Source organism: Cervus canadensis, chromosome 17 (assembly GCF_019320065.1).
Source record: "Cervus canadensis isolate Bull #8, Minnesota chromosome 17, ASM1932006v1, whole genome shotgun sequence".
Lineage (NCBI taxonomy): Eukaryota > Metazoa > Chordata > Mammalia > Artiodactyla > Cervidae > Cervus > Cervus canadensis.
Window position 1 is genome coordinate 47613379 of NC_057402.1, and position 21163 is coordinate 47634541.

The 21163-nt window shown below is 47.2% G+C and overlaps 1 protein-coding gene across 33 annotated transcripts in view; it reads left to right on the forward strand.

The window, feature by feature from the left end:
• The window catches only part of LOC122455055 (myeloid-associated differentiation marker-like), a 114497-nt gene that overhangs the window by 73220 nt on the left and 20114 nt on the right, over window positions 1-21163 (forward strand). For 13 of the 33 annotated variants that reach the window (XM_043489855.1, XM_043489874.1, XM_043489850.1 and 10 more), the window contains exon 2: window positions 9150-9253. The exons of 7 other annotated variants lie outside the window; for them this stretch is intronic. The gene's annotated coding sequence lies outside the window, so the exon portion shown is untranslated. Of the gene's footprint in view, window positions 1-30; window positions 132-6528; window positions 6548-6608; window positions 7327-9149; window positions 9327-21163 lie in introns of those variants that run through there. 13 more of the 33 variants (XM_043489851.1, XM_043489869.1, XM_043489882.1 and 10 more) reach the window with 6 other exon arrangements.

Sequence of the window (21163 nt, forward strand, 5' to 3'; positions counted from 1 at the left end):
TCCAAGTTGAGAAGACCTTCTCATAAACAGGTCTCAGAGGCCCATGCGAGCCGGCTGCAGCACACCACTGCCGTCCAGCCAGACAAAGGGTTGGAGCAGACAGGATGCATCCTGATTTCTCCGGAGTTAAGGTAGGGCTGGTGGTTGGAACCTTTTGTTTTTGTTGTTCAGTAGCTCAGTCGTGTCCAGCTCTTTGTGTCCCCATGAACTGCAGCACAACAGGCTTCCCAGTCCTTCACTGTCTCCCAAAGTTTGCTCAGAATCATGTCCCTTGAGTCAATGATGCTGTCCAACCATCTCATCCTCTGTCTCCCCGTTCTCTTCCTGCCCTCCCATCTTTCTCTGCATGATAGTATTTTCCAGTTAGTTGTCTCTTCGAGTTAGGTGGCCAAAGTGTTCGAGCTTCAGCTTCAACATCAGTCCTTCCAATAAATATTCAGAGTTGGAACCTGGACCTCAGGAAAGAAGGCATGTATCAGCTAAGATGTAGGATAAAATGAGCCTCCCAGCTGGAGCTAGGCCCCTCCACTGCTGGAAACTAGCACTCTCCACTATGCTCCCCGTGGGTTCCACTCTCTCCAAGCTGGATGCCCCTACCTCCAGACGGCTGCTCACCATCCCCAGACTGCCCATAGCACACCTTCTTTCCCAATAGTCCATCTTTGCTCAAAGCTCCTGGGCTCTCCACTTTACTACCCAGAGTCTCAACTCCTCTGCCTCGGCGTTCTCTCCTTGCTCCACTTCATTTCTCACACCAGTCCAGTGTTCATCCTCCCCTCACTGCCACACAAATACAACCTATATATTCTACTCCTGCAAATTCTCACTAACATTTTCCTGGCTTGGAATGTCCTACTCTATCCTGTCTAAATTCTGCAAGTCTGTAAATTCTGGTTCCAGACTCACACATTCCAGGAATCCCTCCCTGACTGCTCCAGCTCACAGTTGACTTCTTTCTGCTTTATTCTCACCTTCACTGCAGTGATTGCTTCCATTAATTGTCACCTCCACCACCACCTCCAGTGCCTTCCTCACTTCCACCATCCTAGTTCCTTACGTTCACTAGCACCACTATTCCTCACTACCACCATCACCTCTACCTTTATCTTCATCTCCTACATCACCTATACCATCACTGGTTCTCTACTTCCACATCACTTTCTTTTTTTTTTTTTCCAGTTTACTTTTTTTTTTATTAGTTGGAGGCTAATTACTTCACAACATTTCAGTGGGTTTTGTCATACATTGATATGAATCAGCCATAGATTTACACGTATTCCCCATCCCGATCCCCCCTCCCACCCTTCCACATCACTTTCATGCTTCCACCACCAATGTGCTATTACCTTCACTATCACTTCCTCCAGCACAGTTATCATCACCTCCAATTTTACTTCCATGGAGTCCACTTCCTTCATCACCTCCATTGCTGCTCTATGATCTTCACTACCACTTCCACCGTCATGGCCTCTGTCATCATCACTTCCGTCTTCTCCATCATTACTTCCTGGCTTATTATCACCCATCAACTCCGCCATTATGACCACTGCTATTTATCTCTTTGACCTCTATCCTTAGCACCACCTCCTCATTATCAGATTTTTCTTAATTGTCTCCATGTCCCTATCTTCGACACTGAACATAGAGATCTCCTATCTGGCCCTTGCCCATGAATGATATCTGTGTAAAAATGAGCCTCATTCTGTTGAGATTAAGGAGACCTGTATAAAGAAAGTCAAGTCAGATTTTGCTCAATCCCATGGACAAGGACATTCACAGCCCTTCTTGGGCACTAGAGCTTGGCACATATGTGAGTAGTGGGGGAAAAGAACATATGTTCAGTTCAGAGGGTGGCGCCACACGCTCAACAGCTCCTGCTCTGAGTCCCGCTGCCCTGTCATTATCAGAACCAGGGTTCCCCGGGCTTGAGGTCAGTGATGCAGGGAGCAGGAAGTGGCGCCAAGCCTGCTGGAATGAGTGGTCAGTCCAGCCCAACCCTTGGTCTGCCCTGTCTGCAGGCTTGCTGGGAAAGCATGCTGGTGCTCCAAGACTCCAACCTCAGGTGGTTAGGCATAAGTGCCAAACATCCCTAGCTTCCCTTAATAATCACTGTGACTCTCCCACCCCTGAAATTATCAAAACCCTCCTTGAACCAATTCTTGTTTGCCTCCCTACCATCTCTAGGGTGGATTAATTCCAGATGTTTGCAGCTTCCTGGGCAAAGTACTGCTTCCTGTTTTTTTTTTTCTTCCCCCCAAAGCATCCCTTCCCAAGCTTCTTGGGGATACTCCCTGCTTCTACCATTTTGAAATGCTGAACTTTCTCCGTATTTTTCATGACATGAACACTTTCTCTCTTCTCGATGCTCTTGAGAATGAACCAGACAAATAAGTAAATCTATTTGCAGACTAGGTTCCTGGATGCTCTAATAGGCTTAATCGATCTTTCCCCCTGTGTAATCATGCCTTTATCACTGGGGAATGGGGTGCATTGACCCTGGCTCCGTATCATGAAACTCATACTGTCAGGTACCCATCCAGTACCTAAGTATGTGCCTTCAGGGTAAATTCAGAAGAGGAGCAGGTTATAAAATTCTCTTTCAGATTTGGCCTCTCTCACCATCCTGCTTCCCTCCCTTAGCCCCCTGCCATCCGCTGAACAATCACAGCTCTGTGCCTTTGCCCTTGAGGCTTCTCCTCTTGGAAAGCCCTTCCTTCTCTTCCTCCTCTGGCTCAAGACCCAGCTCAGGCTCTGGGTCCCTAGAAGGCTTCTCTGATACTCCAGAGAGAGCCGGATGCCTCCACTGGGCTCCCCAAGCTCCCTGCTCTCCCTCAATTAGAGCATTCATCACACTCCACTGTAACTGTCAGGTTAGGTATCCCCATCAGGCTGCACTATCTTCCCCCTAAACTGAGATCTTCACAAGGGGGTGGGGCATGGCTCCATCTCTGACTTGAAATAGTTCATACTATTGGTTTGAGATCTCTCCTGTAAGAAGTTCCTTGAATTATGTTTGTGACCTATGAACCTTTTTAAGTCAGTTCATAAAAGAGAGGCTTGAGGATGAGAGAATTCATCCTTCTACAGAAGAGAGCTTACCGTTTAGATCAAACAGAGTAGGAACACAGCTGGGGCTTGGATGGATCAGGACACAGTGCAGACATCGGGATACAGTGAGGTTCAGGACCAGCTGCCTCTCTCTGGTAGGGGGCTTCTGGGTTCCTGTGCTTCCTCAGACTCACTTCCCATTTTTGAAAGCATACTTTTTGCTCTGCGATGATCTATAGTTTCACTAGCCCAGTCAGCATGCATGTGTGCTAAGTTGCTCAGTCGCGTCCGACTCTTTGCGACCCTATGAGCTATAGCCCACCATGCTCCTCTGTCCATGGGATTTCCCAGGCAAGAATCCTGGAGTGGGTTGCCATTTCCTCCTCCAGGGGATCTTCCCAACCCAGGGATCGAATCAGTATCTCTTGCGTCTCCTGGATTGGCAGGCGGGTTCTTTACCACCAGCGCCACCTGGGAAGCCCCGACCCAGCCAGACAGGTTCATTATTTAGCAGCTATTTTGAAGCCCTAGCTCACATCTTTCCTGGACTTTCAATATGACATTTTAAATAGTCTGTGGCTTCCTGTGGACTATTTACTTTTAAAGCAGAAAAATTGTTCTATTTATTTCTATTTTTCCCTAACAATATTTTCCAATAGTTCCTCTTACTAAAAATGACAGGTTTTTTTTTTTTTTTTGGTTGTTCCCCTATCACCAGGAGGTAGAGTTTAATCAAGTGTGTGTGTTGAGGTGAGAGGTTTACCCAAATATTTCCTGTGTAAGAGCCAGGTGACTTAGGACCAAGCCCTGTGTGTGTCCTTTCCCTGCGGGTTCTAAAGCTATAGTGCCTACCCCAGGAAATGCTTGCGAATCTCCTTGTCAAACATCTCTTCCGTTTTGTGTTTGGACGAGGTTATTTCTGCTTTCAGAAAAGATGTCAGGTTGGGTGTGCACCATCACTGTGGGTGGATGGGTGTTCCTGGCCCAGGGGTTTCCAGGGTCACCACCCTGGCAGGGTGTGTGGGAGGAGAGGAGCTGACCAGCCTAGACGGGCTTCGAGGTGGCTGAGGTCCAGCTCTTGAGAAGCAGAATCAGCTTTACTGTGGGCTTGGGACCAGTGAACTTTATCTCAGTGTTCAAGAGTCATTGGGTGGTGGGTGCCTACTCATGCCACATAAAAGGGAGACATTTCCCCTCAAAAGACTTCATTCTCCCTGGTCTCTCTGGCAGAGCCTTTCCTATCCTTTCCAACAGGGTACAAAAATTCCATCTAAGCAAGGGCCAAGGTCAGGGCTTCCCTGGTGGCTTAGTGGTAAAGAATCCACTCACCAATGCAAGAGACGAGGGTTCAGTCCCTGGGTTTTGGAGATCCCCTGGAGAAGGAAATGGCAACCCACTCCAGTGTTCTTGCCTGGAGAATCCTATGGACAGAGGAGCCTGGCCGGCTACAGTCCATGGGGTCTCAAAGAGTTGGGCACAACTTAACAACTAAGCAACAGTATCAGGGCACAGGTTGAGAGACTGTTGCTCTCAAGCTCCTATACAGCTTGACAGGGCTCCCTCAGCTAGCTCAGATCAGGCCCGCCACCGCTCCCCCTGCACCGCGCCCCCCGCCCCCCCCCACCCCCCGCGCCGCCCCCGCTGCCTCCGCTTCCAGGTTCATCATCTGAGCAGAGTTCTTTTGGTACCACGTGCTTTTATTCCCTTTTGTTATCAGTCTCTTCTCTGAACAAAGCTGTGCAGTGCAGTCTTCCACGTATTCCTTTCTGGTGCTCTGTGTCCTTTCAAACCTAAGGCTGCGGACTTTCTTGCTGGTCCAGTGATTAAGAATCGTCTCCCAGAACAGTGTGGAGATTTCTTAAAAAACTGGAAATAGAACTGCCATATGACCCAGCAATCCCACTCCTGGGCATACACACCGAGGAAACCAGATCTGAAAGAGACATGTGTACCCCAATGTTCATCGCAGCACTGTTTATAATAGCCAGGACATGGAAGCAACCTAGATGCCCATCAGCAGACGAATGGATAAGGAAGCTGTGGTACATATACACCATGGAATATTACTCAGCCATTAAAAAGAATTCATTTGAATCAGTTCTAATGAGATGGATGAAACTGGAGCCCATGATACAGAGTGAAGTAAGCCAGAAAGATAAAGATCATTACAGTATACTAACACATATATATGGAATTTAGAAAGATGGTAATGATAACCCTATATGCAAAACAGCAAAAGAGACACAGATGTACAGAACAGACTTTTGGACTCTGTGGGAGAAGGCGAGGGAGGGATGTTTCGAGAGAATAGCATCAAAACATGTATATTATCTAGGGTGAAACAGATCACCAGCTCAGGTTGGGTGCATGAGACAAGTGCTTGGGCCTGGTGCACTGGGAAGACCCAGAGGAATCGGGTGGAGAGGGAGGGGTGAGGGGGATCGGGATGGGGAATACATGTAAATCCATGGCTGATTCATGTCAATGTATGACAAAAACCACTACAATATTGTGAAGTAATTAGCCCCCAACTAATAAAAAAAAAAAAAAAAGAATCGTCTCCCAATGCAGGAGACGTGGGTTCCATCCCTGGTTGGGGAACTAAGATCCCACATGCAGTGGGGCAACTAGAGAGCCTTTGAGCTGCAACTACCGAGCCTGTGGGCTCTTGAGCCCATGCCCTGCGACATGAGAAGCATGCATGCTTGAGCGAGAAGCCGCAACAAAGACCCAGCACAACCAAAACAAAAAACAAAAATGCACAACAAAACAAAAACCCTAAGACTAAAGTCACTTAGAAGACATTTCTATTTTATACTTTAAAGTGTGCAGGGTATTGTGAATAAATCTGCTGTAGACATTTTTTTTTTTCATGTCTTTTTGGTGAACATTTGTACTCCTCTCTGTTGGTGGGATCACTGAGTCATGGAGTGCTATTCACCTTTAGTAGATTCTACGAAATGATTTTCCAAAGCAGCTGAGCCGACTTACTCTCCCACTAGCACTGTCTGAGTGTTACGCTTCTCCACACCCTCCCCAACACTTGGGATTATCCATTTTTTAAATTTTAGTCTTCCTGGTGGGTATGTAGCAATGTCTCACTGGGTTATTGTTTACATTTCCCTGACAAGTAATGATGTTGGGTTTTTTTTTTTCCAAAGTAACCATTTTGGACATCTTTTTTTTAAAGTTTCTGTTCAAATATTTTCCCTATTTTTTAACTGAGTTGTTTCTCTCCTTATCACTGACTTGTGGAGTCTTAAAAGTAGACATTCTAAATAGGACTACTTTGTCAGTATATATATTGCAAACGTCTCTCAGTCTTTGTCTTATCTATTTGCTTTCTTTTTTAAAAAGATTTTTTTTTAATGTGTACCATTTTTTAATGTCTTTACTGAATTTGTTACAATATTGCTTCTGTTTTAGTTTTTTGGCCATGAGGCATGTGGGATGATAGTTCCCGGACCAGGGATCAAACCCGCACCCCCTGCATTGGAAGGTGAAGTCTTAACCACTGGACCACCAGGGAAGTTCCCTTTATTTGCTTTCTTAATAGTGTCTTTTGATGAACAGGTTGTTAATTTTAATGAGTTCCAGAATGTGGGAACTCCTAGAGTCCTAAATCATTAGCTCTAGAAACAGTCTTAGGACTCATTTGGCTGAGCCATCTCGTTTTATAGAAGAACCAATTAGGGCTGACAAGAAAGAGGACTGTAAAAATGAAAACTTGGAATAAACTCTTTATTCCTAAAAGCTAAAGGAGTTCTGGGCTTCCCAGGTGGTGCAGTGGTAAAGAATCTGCCTGCCAGTGCAGGAGATGCTAGAGACGCAGGTTGGATCCTTGGGTTGGGGCGATCCCCTTGAGTAGAAAGTGGCACCCCCTCCAGTAGAAAGTGGCACCCCCTCCAGTATTCTTGCCTGGAAAATTCCATGGGCAGAGGAGCCTGGTTGGTACAGTCCATGGGGCCGCAAAGAGTCAGACATGACTAAGCATACACACACACGAAGGAGTTCTATGATCATCGTTATTATCTTTATCAACAAGGCCACTAAGATTTTACAGACTTACTTCATGGCAGGCACTATCTAATTAATCACCACATAAGTATATTTTTAGGGTCCCTGGTTAATTCATCCACCCAGCTGATCTTTCACCTGGTCTCTTTCATGCATATCATGCCTTCAGCAAGAAGCAAGCACATCCTGAAGTTGGCGGTTGACAGAACATGCTCTCCTGCTCTAAGGCACAACCTCTGGGCTGGAGTAGAGAGAACTCTGGTGGGAAAGTTTTGCTGCTAATGTATTTATGGAATGAATGTATTTAATTCAAATCTGTATTCCTCTTTGTTGTTGTTTAGTTGCTAAGTTCTGTCCATCTCTTTGCGACCCTATGGACTCCTCTGTCCATGTAGGCCACCAGGCTCCTCTGTCCATGGGATTTCCCAGGCAAGAGTTCTGGAGTGGGTTACCATGTTCTTCTCCAGGGGATCTTCCTGACCCAGGGATGGAACCTGTGTCTCCTGTATTGGCAGGCAGATTCTTTACTGCTGAGCCACAAAGGAAGCCCTGTATTCCTCTAGCAAGGATGAAAATACAAACTTTAAAAAAACAAATACAAAAAAAAAGCTAAGCCTTACCTAATTAATCCTCCCAACAAGCCTATGAGGAGGAGGCTAGTGTTCGCATGTGGGACAGATGAAGAGTGCAGAGCTTGAATGGGCCCAGGTCACACAGCTGTATCTGCCTGACCCAGGGCTGTCTGAGTCTTCCTAACGGGCCACTCTGTGCCCCTCCAGTGCTTCCATTGCTCAAACATGTGATTTCTGTAGGCTTCAGTGCTCGTATGGTCTTTGAGTAGACCTGGCCCTCTGTTCCAGGAGGGCATGAGTCCACACAGCATCTTCAGGGTCCGCCCCAGTCTGCTGTGGTCCTGAGGCTACAACCATATGGGAGCTACCTTTAGATGTGCAGATGTGAAGGGCCCTCCCCAGAGCCTGTTCCCTTGCATTCCCTCCCACTTTCTTTATCTCTGTCGGAGTCTCTGTCCTCTTTGTGGTGTTGGGCCAGTCCCCTTATGGATCCCAGCCACGAAGGGTGATGTGAGGCTGCATTTTGTGTGGACCCATGGAAGTCTTATGAGCAAGTGTGAAAACTGACTCACCTTCACACCAACCCACAGGTCCCCATAACCTGGGGCCCCAGAACTCATGTCCCAGATTTTCTCAATCTTTCCCTATGGAGTGGAGACTTTATAAGTAGAAGTGACATACTGAGAAGAAACCCTAAAATGACTTGAGATTCTTTTTCCACCCTGCAGACCATGAGACCACATTTGTACGTGCGCATGAGCCCGCATACATACATCAATGGGGCCAGAGCCATGGGCCTCCAGGATTGGGGCTGCCTTTGATATAGAGGATGATCTGTGTGGTGGAATTTAATGGGGGAATGAGGGCTGGGAATTCATTTTCTTCTTGACTCACTTGGCACATCCCCTAATATCTCCTTCCCTGGTGGGGAGAGGTCATTGCTCCGTGTTGGGGACAGACCTCTGTTGGGAGTCCTTCTTCCTGCCTGCAACTGTGCTGCGTCTCCAGGAGGTATAATCCCAGGGGGTCCCAAGCCAAGTGCAAGGAAGTGTTATTCCCACAGAATGAGGAAGAGCTGGCAGGACAGCCCAGAAACAGGGACTTTGACCACCCTGCTCCCTGAAACCCTAGGCCAGAGGCAACCTTCAGTAGCCTCCTAACTACCTGGCTTTCCTTGGGGAGGGGAAGAGGGAAAAAAAAGGAGAGAAAAAAGAATGAGGAGGAAAAAGAGGAAAAAATAAAGAGAACGCTCCCTCTTTCCCTGTCTCAATGATGTGCCCATGTTGTCCTTCAGGGTCCTCCCTTGAGGAAAACCTAGGGCTGGAGACCAGCAGATACCTCATCCCTAAAGAAGCGCTTGTGATTTTTCAGACAGAGCCCCAGAAGGGGTCTGTTTTTAGATATAATCGTGGAGCTGACTTGAAATATTTGTAAAGTGCATTGGAGTCAAGAGTTAGTCCCGTGCAGTCATAAATATAGGACACTGATATATGTACTTGTTTGTCTCTCCAGCAAAGAAATATCCTCTGCCATGCTGGTCCCTGACATAGCAGACAGCAGAGGAGTCGTGCACTCTGCTCTCAAGTCCAAGGCACTGGGGAGGACTTCCAGCAGAGGTAGGCAAAAATGGATGACGTTCAGGGAGTGGAAATTGATGAGTTGGAAGAGAGGGGAAGAGCCAGGAGACAGGTAAGGAGACAAGACTCTTGTAGACCCAGTGGAGGGACCCCTGTTTTGTGTAACAGTTCTTTATTTGCATATGGTCTGTGGCAGCAGTTAGATAGATGGCTAGGCTTCCTAAGAGCAAGAATACTGTGCTGTGCCTTATGGAGAAAATACACATACTAGATAAGCTTAGTTCAGGCATGAGTCATGGTGCTGTTGACTGTGAATTCGATGCTAATGAACCAACTATATATTATTAAATAAGATGCCCTTAAATAGAAACACACATAAAACAGAGCTGTGAACTGATGGTAATGAAAATGTGACCAGAGGCTGGCAGGAGCCTAACCCTATATTCCCCCAGAGGAGCAATACTTCAGTGTTTGCTAATTCAGTGTTTGCAGTGACTTATAGAACATTAGTGCGACTAAGGAGAATTTTCTGTAGATCAAATGGCAAGAAATAGACAACGTCTATTAGAACCAACCAAGAGAAGAGAGGGGAGCGTGAGATGAAGCAGAGGCAGAATGGACAGCGGGAAGTGTCAAGGGGACGGGTTCTTGGGGCTGAACAAGGGGCCAGCAGCTGTGAGGCTGTGAGGAGGACAGCTGGGCCATCAGCACTTTCAGTCAGAGGTCACAGCAAGGAGGGACCCACTTAGAGAAATGCCTGAGCCCTGCAGGGATGCAGTGGGAGATGGGTCTCAGCTGGGATGGGGGCGGGGCAGGGTGCAGATACACCTGGAAGGGAATTCTTTGGCCAGGAGAGCACCCCAAGGTGCAGTGGGGGGTTGGGCCTTGAAGATGAGGGGTCATCCCTCCCTCCATGGTATGGGAGACAGAGTGGACAGGACTTCCTGATCAGCACCAGGCTTCCTGAACCTCAGGCACAGGCTACACACCTCCAGAACAAGGCCAGAACTGTCCTTGGAGCAGGGGAGTCTGTCCTGGGCACCAAGCCCGCCCTGTGGGCCAGCTGGCCAGAGACAAAGTCTGGGGCAGCGGGGCCTTAGCAGCCCAGGAAGAGGGGGCAGAATGTCAGGCCAAGACTGGGGACTTCAGGAGAGTGTCTGCTCTTTGCCCTGTGCTCCTAGGAGGGGTTGTGGACTGGGAACTATAAAGATCCGTCCATTCAGAAACCATCCACCCCAGGAAGACAGGCTGTGGTCAGAACTGACTTAGTCCTTACAATTGATCTGAAAGTCACCCACTCACACCTCATTATGTCACCCAGGCACACCTCATTATGTCAATGTTCTGTTTGCACACAAATAACCTTTTATTGACATTAAAAAAACAAAACAAAACTAGTAAGTCATAGGTTTTCAAACTGGAAAGTGCCTCCAGAAGTCCAGTTCCTTACTGGGAGCAAGCAAAATATTATTGTGCCCACGTGACAATTTAGGAATAGGGCACAGGGGCCTTTATAGATAATACGGAGCAGATGGAGACTAGAATGGGGCTTCCCAGGTGGCGCTAGTGGTAAAGAACCCGCCTGCTAATGCAGGAAACTCAAGAGATGTGGGTTCTATCCCTGGATCAGGAAGATCCTCTGGAGGAGGGCATGGCAGCCCGCTCCAGTATGCTTGCCTGGGGAATCCCGTGGACAGAGGAGCCCAGCGGGTTACAGTCCATAGCGTTGCACAGAGTTGGACACGACTGAAGCGACTTAGCATGCATGCATGGGGACTTGAATGCAGGTCCCGTCTCCCTAGCTTGACTCCCCCTCATGTGGTTTGAGGACTTGACTCCCCCTCATGTGGTTTGAGGACTTGACTTTTTCCATTCGATCCCTGTTTTCCTCCAACACATCTAAGGGAGTGTGTTGTAACAACACAGTGTAAAGGAACCGTGTGCCTGCTGTGATGTGCACTTGCCTTTCTCTTCCTGCTTCTGATAACTTTGGCCCATCTGTCCCCCTTCATCCCTGACTCTCCCAGTCCTCTACCCATCGCTTCGCTCTGTGGTCCCAGAGAAAAGTGTCTGTGAGGGTGAAGACACGGGTGGGCTGCCTTGCACAGCAGGGTTCTGTGGCTCCTTGAAAAACAAGGTTTGCTCTGTGTGCCGTGCCATGGAGGCCAGCTGCTGGGGGAGAGCAAAGGAAAGAAAATCTGTTTCAGAAAGCCCAGGTGAAGGCGGCCAAGACAAATACACCCAGCCAAGGGAGTAGGAGGGCTGGAAGATTCCAGATGCAGAGGCTTCGCTACACCACCAGGACTTGACCAAGGAGCTGGGCAGAGGAGGGAGGGAGAAGATGTCAGGCAGGCTGTCTACCTGCTGCCCCCAGAGCCCAAGCACGAGACGTTTTCCTGGGGACCGGCCTTTTGTGGGTGGAGGAACTGAGCAGGGTTCAACCAACAACACAAGCTTCGCTTGGAACCCCAAGGCCCCACAGTGGGAAATGGGGGAAGGGGTGTATGGACCACGCCCGGCGTTGTCCCAGGTGATGACCAGCTAGGCCTTCTGCTTCCTGTCTGTCTCATCCCGCCCCCCGCCTGCCTCCCTCTATGTCACATGGCTCTTCTGTCAACAATGGCTGAGCAAGAGAGGCCGAGGGGCCAAGGGGATGTGTGGGTCCTTCCTTTAAGGCTGTTCTGGGAACCAAAGCTGGGCCTCATGGAAATGTACGCTCTGAAAGGACAGCCCCTGGTCTCCTAGCACGAGACGTTTACCCAGGGCGGGCCCCGGTGAGTCAGGGGGCCATTCGTCCCCAGAGAGAGTCACGCCGGCGGGTTGCAGGCTTGAACAGTAGGGCATTCTGCTGCCGCCTGGCTCCTCACCCTTTTACTAGCACAGGGAAAGGGAAAGGCGAGCTGAACCAGCAGCAGACAACATGGGCCCGAGGGGGAGGACCACGCTGGCTGGAGCAAGTCCGAGGACCTGGCTGGGCAAATGGCCCTGGGGCTGGGCCACCAGGCAGAGGCGCTGGGATCTGCAGACGGTGCCCTGTCCTTGGAACCAGACACGTTCCAAGACACGTGTTGGCCTGATGTCAGACACACAGCTCAGAGTGGGCAGGGCAGTGGGACAGAGGCCTCTATGACCAGCCTCACCATATGTCTGAGGCCTCCTGGCTAAGACCCAAGGGTCTTTTCTGAAATTTTGAAGAGCTGGTCTCTAGAAGAGAGTGATGCTGCTCTCTAGGGTCCCCCAAGGGAATTGGAGGGATGGATCAAAGAACCTGGTTGCTGTTGTTGTTTGGTTGTTCAGTCCATAAGTCATGTCTCTTTGCTACTCCATGGACTGTAGCCTGCCAGGCTCCTCTGTCCATGGGATTCTCCAGACAGGAATACTGGAGTGGGTTGCCATTTCCTTCTCCAGTGGATCTTCCTCTGCGTCTCCTGCATTGGCAGGTGGGTTCTTTATTGCTGAACAACCAGAGAGGCCCCAAATCTGAAGATACCCTCAAAGTAAGGAAGAACTTGTCAGTAACTGTAAAATTTCTCTCAGGACAGATGAGGTTTGGGATTAGCAGATGAAAACTAGTATATATAGGATGGATAAACAACAAGGTCCTCTTGTATAGCACAAGGAACTACATTCAGTGTCCTGCGATAAACCATAATGGAAAAGAATATGAAAAGGCATGTTTATATATATGTATAACTGAATCACTTTGCTATAGAGCAGAAATTAACACAGTGTCAATCAACTATACTTCAGTAAAATAAATTAAGCGACAACAAAAAAGAAATAATGAATTATCTTTCATTAAATGTGTTCAGACAAAAGGTATGGCAACCACTTTGGCGGGATGTCTGGAGGGGAATCATGAACTAATGAGTGGTTGCAGGAGATTCTCTCAAGGACATGTCCTATCCCAAAAGTCTTTAGGTCCTAGGAATTGAGTCAGTGACATGCATGTTGGCAAGTGTTTTAATCTAACCAAACCTCAGTTTCCCCACCTGAAAAACAGTGTGTCTGGGTTGCATCATAATGAGGATCAAATGAGCTTTGACACTCCAAGGCTATAGTGACATGTAAGATGTCACTAACATAGGTTCTAAGTAAATATGGGTGGCTATTAAATGATCAAAGTCAGTAGCTGACACCAATGACATTACCCCTATATCTACTGAAGTCTCGAGTGCCCAGTCTTGCCTCACTGTTCCCTAAATCAACAGTCAGACTGGAACACACACACACACACACACACACGCACTCACCTCCTCCCATTCTGAAGAATCTTTCAGTTTAGACAGAGAGCAGACCTGCTTCCTCCATCCGGCTTTTACCTTTTTTAAGTGTGAACTCAAAGATCATCTCTTTTAAGTTCTTATGACCTACTTGCCCTGCTTGGACTAGACTTCGCCTGAGCTAGCATCCCTATAGTTCTTATCTAATGGTCTGTTTTTTTGCTTGTGTTTCCCATCAGGCTAGGCTCCTGGGGGGCAGGGATGGTGTTTAGTGCATCCTCAAGGTAGAAGTGTTTAATGGTAAAGACTGTGTGCTTTGGTATTGAACATATCTGGGTGAGAGTCCTGGTCTGGTCTTGACTAACGGCAGGACCTTGGTCTCCTTGCCAGTAATTTGAATCTCAGCTTTCTCATCTGTAAATGGGAATAAAGTGAGGGTAAAACACTCAGAGCTCTTGAGAGGATTAAAGAAAGAAGGGATGTGGGAGTTTGGAAGAGAACCAGGTACACAGGAGGGCTTCCCTGATGTCTCAGCAGTAAAGAATTCACCTGACAATGCAGGAGACTTGGGTTCGGTCTGTGAGTCGAACATCCCCTGGGGAAGGAAATGGCAACCCACTCCAGTATTCTTACCTGGGAAATCCCATGCGCAAAGGAGCCTGGCAGACTAGAGTTCATGGGGTTGCAAAAGAGTCAGACATGACTTAGCGACTGAGCACAGGTACGCGGTTAACATCCAATAGATTTAGCTATTGTGATTGTGATTATGGATCACGTGTGCCCAACACACAGCAGTAGCTTAGTGTGGGTGACTGAATGGACGGAGAAGAGACTGAACAAATAGACATTTGCCTGTCCCCTGGCTGGCTGGGCTGAACTCATCATGACCTTCTGCAGTGGGCCCCAGGCACTCTGTCTCCCTGCAGTGGAAAGTGTACTGTGTTCGGGGTCAGGGAGCAAGGCGAGCCCCTTAAGGGCAGGGAACTGGGGTACCAAGGGGCCAAGACTTTATTGGGGTCCCACCAACGCTGTTCTGGAACACCGCACAGGAGGCCCAGGAGGGCGGTCCTTGTTGGGGAGCCCTGGCAGGTCTCAGGCACAGCCTGGGTCCCATCCGCTCTTGTGCAATCCTCACTCCCAGGGTGACTGTTGCTTCTGGAGTTTGTTTAAGGAAAGTGGCGGAGGGAGCATGAGCTTTGGAGCCACTCGGCGGCCGCTGTGGCTGCGCAAGCAGACACACAACAAAGCAGCCCATTGAAGGCCAGAACCACCAAGTCCCATAAACAGCCTTCAGAAGGGACACCTTGTCCCACATTTACAGAAATGCACCCCGGGCTCTATTTAAAGACCTACACACTGGAATAAGCACGAGTCGGTTTATTTCTGATTGTCCACACGGCCCCCTGGGATTCTCTCTGAAGAATGACTGCACACCCCTATTGACCCTACCCATCCCCAGCCATTTCAGCCTCTCTGAGTCTTTTCACTAAAATGAACAAACAATCTAGCCTATTCATTTAAAAAAATTTTTTCTTTCTGAAACATAGTTTAGCCAGATCCCTCTTAGAGGGCTGAGCTTGGACCAAATATAGATGTTTAATAATTTAGTTATTTTGATGTTACTGAGTAGCAGAGACCAGGTGTTTATTTTGGGGGTGGGGTGGGGTGGGGAGGGGCCTGGAGGAGGCACAGGGTGTAAAATATAGGTCAACTGCAAACTCGGATCCCATGATGATTGTTCTCTGTGCAGAAAGAACTTTAAAAATGCAAACAAGAGACAAATGAGACCTGGGCCCAGACTATCCCCCTTCTATCCAGCCACTGACAGGGAAGGAGCCGAGGATGGGAAGGGCACTGCTGGGTGTCAAGCTCTGAGCTTGGAGTGTGTGTGTTTCACACTCACCCTAGGTGTTACTACAGCGAGGGACGGGGGAGCTCTTGGGGTCAGGCAGATGGCGGTTGAAATCCTGGCTCCACCAGGGAAGCTTCTTGCCTATCTGTGCCTCAGTTTCCTCAACTGTAAAAGAGAACCAACTCACAAGGTTGCGGCAAAGATGACATGAAGTGATATTTACAGAGCAGTTAGGATAACAGTGCCTGGGTCATGCTAAATACCATTGACTTAAAAAATCGTCACAACCTAAGAGTTGAGAGTTATGTTTTATTCAGTGGGAGACAGCATCTCAAGTGACCCTGCGAAAACTGCTCCAAGCAGGTGAGAGGAGGAGCCAGGTTGTATAAGAAGTCTTACAACAAAGGGCAGGTGGTCTGAACATCAAAAGATTATTGTTAATTAAACAAAAGCAGATATCCCAAGTTAAGGAATTCAGTGCCTTTTTTATGCATGGAGAGATATAAGAGTCTGGGCTCACTGAAATCATTAGTTTCATATGCATCTCAGCTATGGGGCCAGCTATCATATGCATCTCAGTTCCTCAGGGTTCACTGTAGGTAGTGGCTGCAGCCTGATGGCTGTCAGATCACAGGTATTCTCCTTCCTGAGTGCCCTTCAGTTCAGTTCAGTTCAGTCACTCAGTCGTGTCCGACTCTTTGCAATCCCATGAATCGCAGCACGCCAGGCTTCCCTGTCCATCACAAACTCCCAGAGTTTACTCAAACACATGTCCATCGAGTTGGTGATGCCATCCAGCCATCTCATCCTCTGTCATCCCCCTCTCCTCCTGCCCCCAATCCCTCCCAGCATCAGGATCTTTTCCAGTGAGTCAACTCTTAGCATCAGGTGGCCAAAGTATTGGAGTTTCAGCTTCAGCATCAGTCCTTCTAATGAACACCCAGGACTGATCTCCTTTAGGATGGACTGGTTGGATCTCCTTGCAGTCCAAGGGACTCTCAAGAGTCTTCTCCAACACCACAGTTCAAAAGCATCAATTTTTCGGCGCTCAGCTTTCTTCACAGTCCAACTCTCACATCCATGAGTGCCCATAGGGCTCAGGAAATCACCTTTGGAGGGCTGGAGTTGCTGATGACTGTGACATCCTTGTTTACTGACATGGCAAGAAATACTCCGTTTCTCAATACTCAATCATTATTATTCTCACATTAGAGACGAGGAGGGCTTCCCAGGTGGCACTAGTAGTAAAGAATCCACCTGCCAATGCAGGAAACGCAAGAGATGCAGATTCAATTCCTGGGTTGGGAAGATCCCCTGGAGATCAGGGCAACCCGCTCCAGATTTCTTGCCTGGAGAATCCCATGGACAGAGGAGCTTGGTGGGCTACAGTCCATAGAGTCGCAAAGAGTCGGACATGACTGAAGTAACTCAGCATGCACAGAGACAAGGAATTAAGTCTTGCAGAGACCATATGAGTTGCTCAAGGTGGTAGAGCTAGCTGGTGGTGGAAACGGGTCTCAGGCCCTAATCAGCTTGATCCAGAGCTGGTGGACTTGCTCCCACCCTTCACTGCCAAGCAAAGGAAGGGGATTCCAGCTAAGTCTTGACTTGAAGAGGCGGAGGGACCCCTTGCCTATCCTTTCCCATGCCCACAACCTACGGGGACCCAAAGAAAGAAGGTTGAGTTCAGGATTCTAGGACATTTAAATACTGACATTTAGCCAGTGCTTCCTACTGCTTCTATTCAACACAAATACAGCTTTTACCACGTGCCAGTTCTGTTCCAAGCACTTTACAGGTATTTTACTCTTTTAGTTCTTATAATTCTCCCCTATGAGGTGGCTACTGTTAATAGCAGTAGTAGTATTTTTCAAAGAAAATCATTTATGATAAAACCATTGAAACTTTCCTTAAAAGGTCAAGCTTGTAATCACTTGAATGGGACAGTTAAGAACAGTTGCCCCCACCCCCATCTTCATCCACATATTTCATGGTACAAACAAAACTGGATGGAGCTTCAGTCTCCTGACCTCCAGGTCAGCACTCCTACAAGCAACACCATTCCAGTCCTGGGTCCACCACCAGCAGTAATCTGGATAAGGGATTCTGGACTGGTCCCAGCCTTAAATGAAGTACCTCTAGGCCCATGCAGAATATAGCAGCCATCTACTTCAGAGCTCTGGCTTCATTTCCAAGGATATGAAACTGGAAAGAATGAAGGGCATTGTAGCATACATGTAAAAGGACTGTTGAGGGCTGAAGATCAGGATTCCACATCCTAGGACCATGTTGATCACAAGTAAGATCCTGAACCTGGGCACTGAAGCACTGATGCTTTCGAATTGTGGTGCTGGAGAAGACTCTTGAGAGTCCTTTGAATAGCGAGGAGTTCAAACCTGTCAATCCTAAAGGAAATTAATCTTGAATATTCATTGGAAGGACTGTTGCTGAAGCTGAAGCTCCAATACTTAGGCCACCTGATTCAAAGAGCTGGCTCATTGGAAAAGACTCTGATGCTGGGAAAGATTGAGGGCAGGAGGAGAAGGAGGTGACAGAGGATGAGATGGTCAGATAGCATCACCAACTCAATGGACATGAATTTGAGAAAACTCCAGGAGATAGTGAAGGACAGAGGAGCCTAACACGCTGCAATCCATGGGGTTGCAAAGATTCACAGCCTGGGATTTAAACCCAGGCCTGGCTTCAGAATCCCTGCTCTCTCTTATCATCTCAAATGTTTTATATTCAAAAACATTTAATACTGCAGCTTGCCCCTCACTCTGACTCTCAGCACCCCATTGCTTAATCCTTTACCACTTTTTCTTTTCCCAATGGAACTTGTCACCCTCTAACTTAACATATACTTTACTTAATTGGTTATGGTTTATTAATGAATGAATGAGTGTAAGCACCACTAGGAATTTGTTTTGTGTGCTGACGTATGCCAGGCACTTAGAGCGGTGCTGACACACAGTAGGCACTCATTAAATGCCAAATAAATCACTAGATAAAGAAACAAGGGTTTCATGGGGATCATGTTGTATTAGGGACATTAAGTAATTTGTTCAAGTACTCATTTGGCTGAATGGTGAGACAGGATTCAAACCCAGATCTGACTTCATAATGTTCTTCTTTCTTTCTTTTTTAATAAACTCGTGAATCTGATACATGATCGTTGTTTAAAACGTTTTATGTCTTTATTTGGTCGCGTCAAGTCTCAGTTGCAGAACATAGGATCTTCATTGTATCATGGAGATCTTTCGTGGAGGGGGCACGGTCTCTCCAGTTGTGACTTGGAGGCTCCAGAGTGCTCAAGCTTCAGTAGCTGTGACATGTGGGCTTAGTTGCCCTGCAGCATTTGGAATCTTAGTTCCCTGACCAGGGACTGAACCTGTGTCCCCTTATTGCAAAGTGGATTCTTAACCACAGGACCACCAGGGAAGTCCTTATAATGTTCTTCTTAATTATGGGTTTTCTCTCAAGAAATGATATGTTTAGCCATTATATATATATATTATATATATTATATTTATATATATTATATATATATATAAACACTTTAAGTCAGCCAGTGCTGACTTAAATATATATATATATTTTAATATATATATTTATATATATATTCATACATTTTTTTAAACTAACAAAGCTCTGGGAGACTTTGAAAGTTTGCTATGGACCTAGAAGAATATGCCCCATATGAAAGCCACACTAAACCAATAGGAGTGTAAGGGAGACCAACAAAATTTTGTCTTTTCCTATAATAGGGACTCAACTGGAATTCCATCACCTCCACTAGCTTTGTTCGTAGTGATGCTTTCTAAGGCCCACTTGATGGAATTCCAGTTGAGCTATTTCAAATCCTAAAGGATGATGCTGTGAAAGTGCTGCATGCAATATGCCAGCAAATTTGGAAAACTCAGCAGTGGCCACAGGACTGGAAAAGGTCAGTTTTCATTCCAATCCCAAAGAAAGGCAATGCCAAAGAATGCTCAAGCTACCGCACAATTGCACTCATCTCACACGCTAATAAAGTAATGCTTAAAATTCTCCAAGCCAGGCTTCAGCAATATGTGAACCGTGAACTTCCAGATGTTCGAGCTGGTTTTAGAAAAGGCAGAGGAACCAGAGATCAAATTGCCAACATTCGCTGGATCATCGAAAAAGCAAGAGAGTTCCAGAAAAATATACATTTCTGCTTTATTGACTATGCCAAAGCCTTTGACTGTGTGGATCATAATAAACTGTGGAAAATTCTGAAAGAGATGGGCATACCAGATCATCTGACCTGCCTCTTGAGGAACCTATATGCAGGTCAGGAAGCAACAGTTAGAACTGGACATGGAAAAACCGACTAGTTCCAAATAGGAAAAGGAGTACGTCAAGGCTGTATATTGTCACCCTGCTTATTTAACTTATATGCAGAGTACATCATGAGAAACGCTGGGCTAGATAAAGCGCAAGCTGAAATCAAGATTGCCAGGAGAAATATCAATAATCTCAGATATGCAGATGACACCACCCTTACGACAGAAAGTGAAGAGGAACTAAAAAGCCTCTTGATGAAAGTGAAAGAGGAGAGTGAAAAAGTTGGCTTAAAGCTTAACATTCAGAAAACTAAGATCATGGCATCTGGTCCCATCACTTCATGGGAAATAGATGGAGAAACAGTGGAAACAGTGTCAGACTTTATTTTTTTGGGCCCCAAAATCACTGCAGATGGTGATTGCAGCCATGAAATTAAAAGATGCTTACTCCTTGGAAGGAAAGTTATGACCAACCCTGATAGCATATTAAAAAGCAGAGACATTACTTTGCCAACAAAAGTCTGTCTACTCAAGGCTATGGTTTTTCCAGTGGTCATGTATGGATGTGAGAGTTGGACTGTGAAGAAAGCTGAGCGCTGAAAAATTGATGCTTTTGAACTGTGGTGTTGGAGAAGACTCTTGAGAGTCCCTTGGACTGCAAGGAGATCCAACCAGTCCATCCTAAAGGAGATCAGTCCTGGGTATTCATTGGAAGGGCTGATGCTGAAGCTGAAACTCCAATACTTTGGCCACCTGATGTGAAGAGTTGACTCATTGGAAAAGATCCTGATGCTGGGAGGGATTGGGGGCAGGAGGAGAAGGGCACGACAGAGGATGAGATGGCTGGATGGCATCACCGACTCGATGGACATGTGTTTGAGTAAACTCCAGGAGTTTGTGATGGACAGGGAGGCCTGGCGTGTTGTGATTCATGGAATCACAAAGAGTCGGACACGACTGAGTGACTGAACTGAACTGAACTGATAATAGGGACTAGGATGCTTTTTAAAGAAAAATCAAAATTCCTGCAATACAGGAGAATCTGCCTGCAATACAGGAAACCCGGGTTCGATTCCTGGGTTGGGAGGATCGCCTGGAGAAGGAAATGGCAACGCATTCTAGTATTCTTGCGTGGAGAATCCCACGGACAGAGGAGCCTGGCAGGGCTGAGCTGGGCAGTGGGACAGCACGGTTCCTGCCCTTGGGGAACGCAGTCTGGTGGAGGCCCTGAAAAGTAGTGCTGAGTGACTGTGGTGCGTGGTGGATAGAAGCTTAAGGATGAGATACTTGGGAACACAAAGGTTTGAGAGCTCATGGAAAGCTTCAGGGAAGTCACCCAGAAGAGGGTGGGGCCATTGGAACCAGTTTCTCTTGTGTCCAAAGTCCTTGTGTGTGTGTGTGTGTGTGTGTGTGTGTGTACATGCATGCATACTCAGTCATGTCTGACTCTTTGTGACCCCATGGACTGTAGCTCGCCAGGCTCCTCTGTCCATGGGATTTCACAGGCAAGAATACTGGAGTGGGTTGCCATTTCTTTCTCCAGGGGGTCTTTCCTGACCCAGGGATC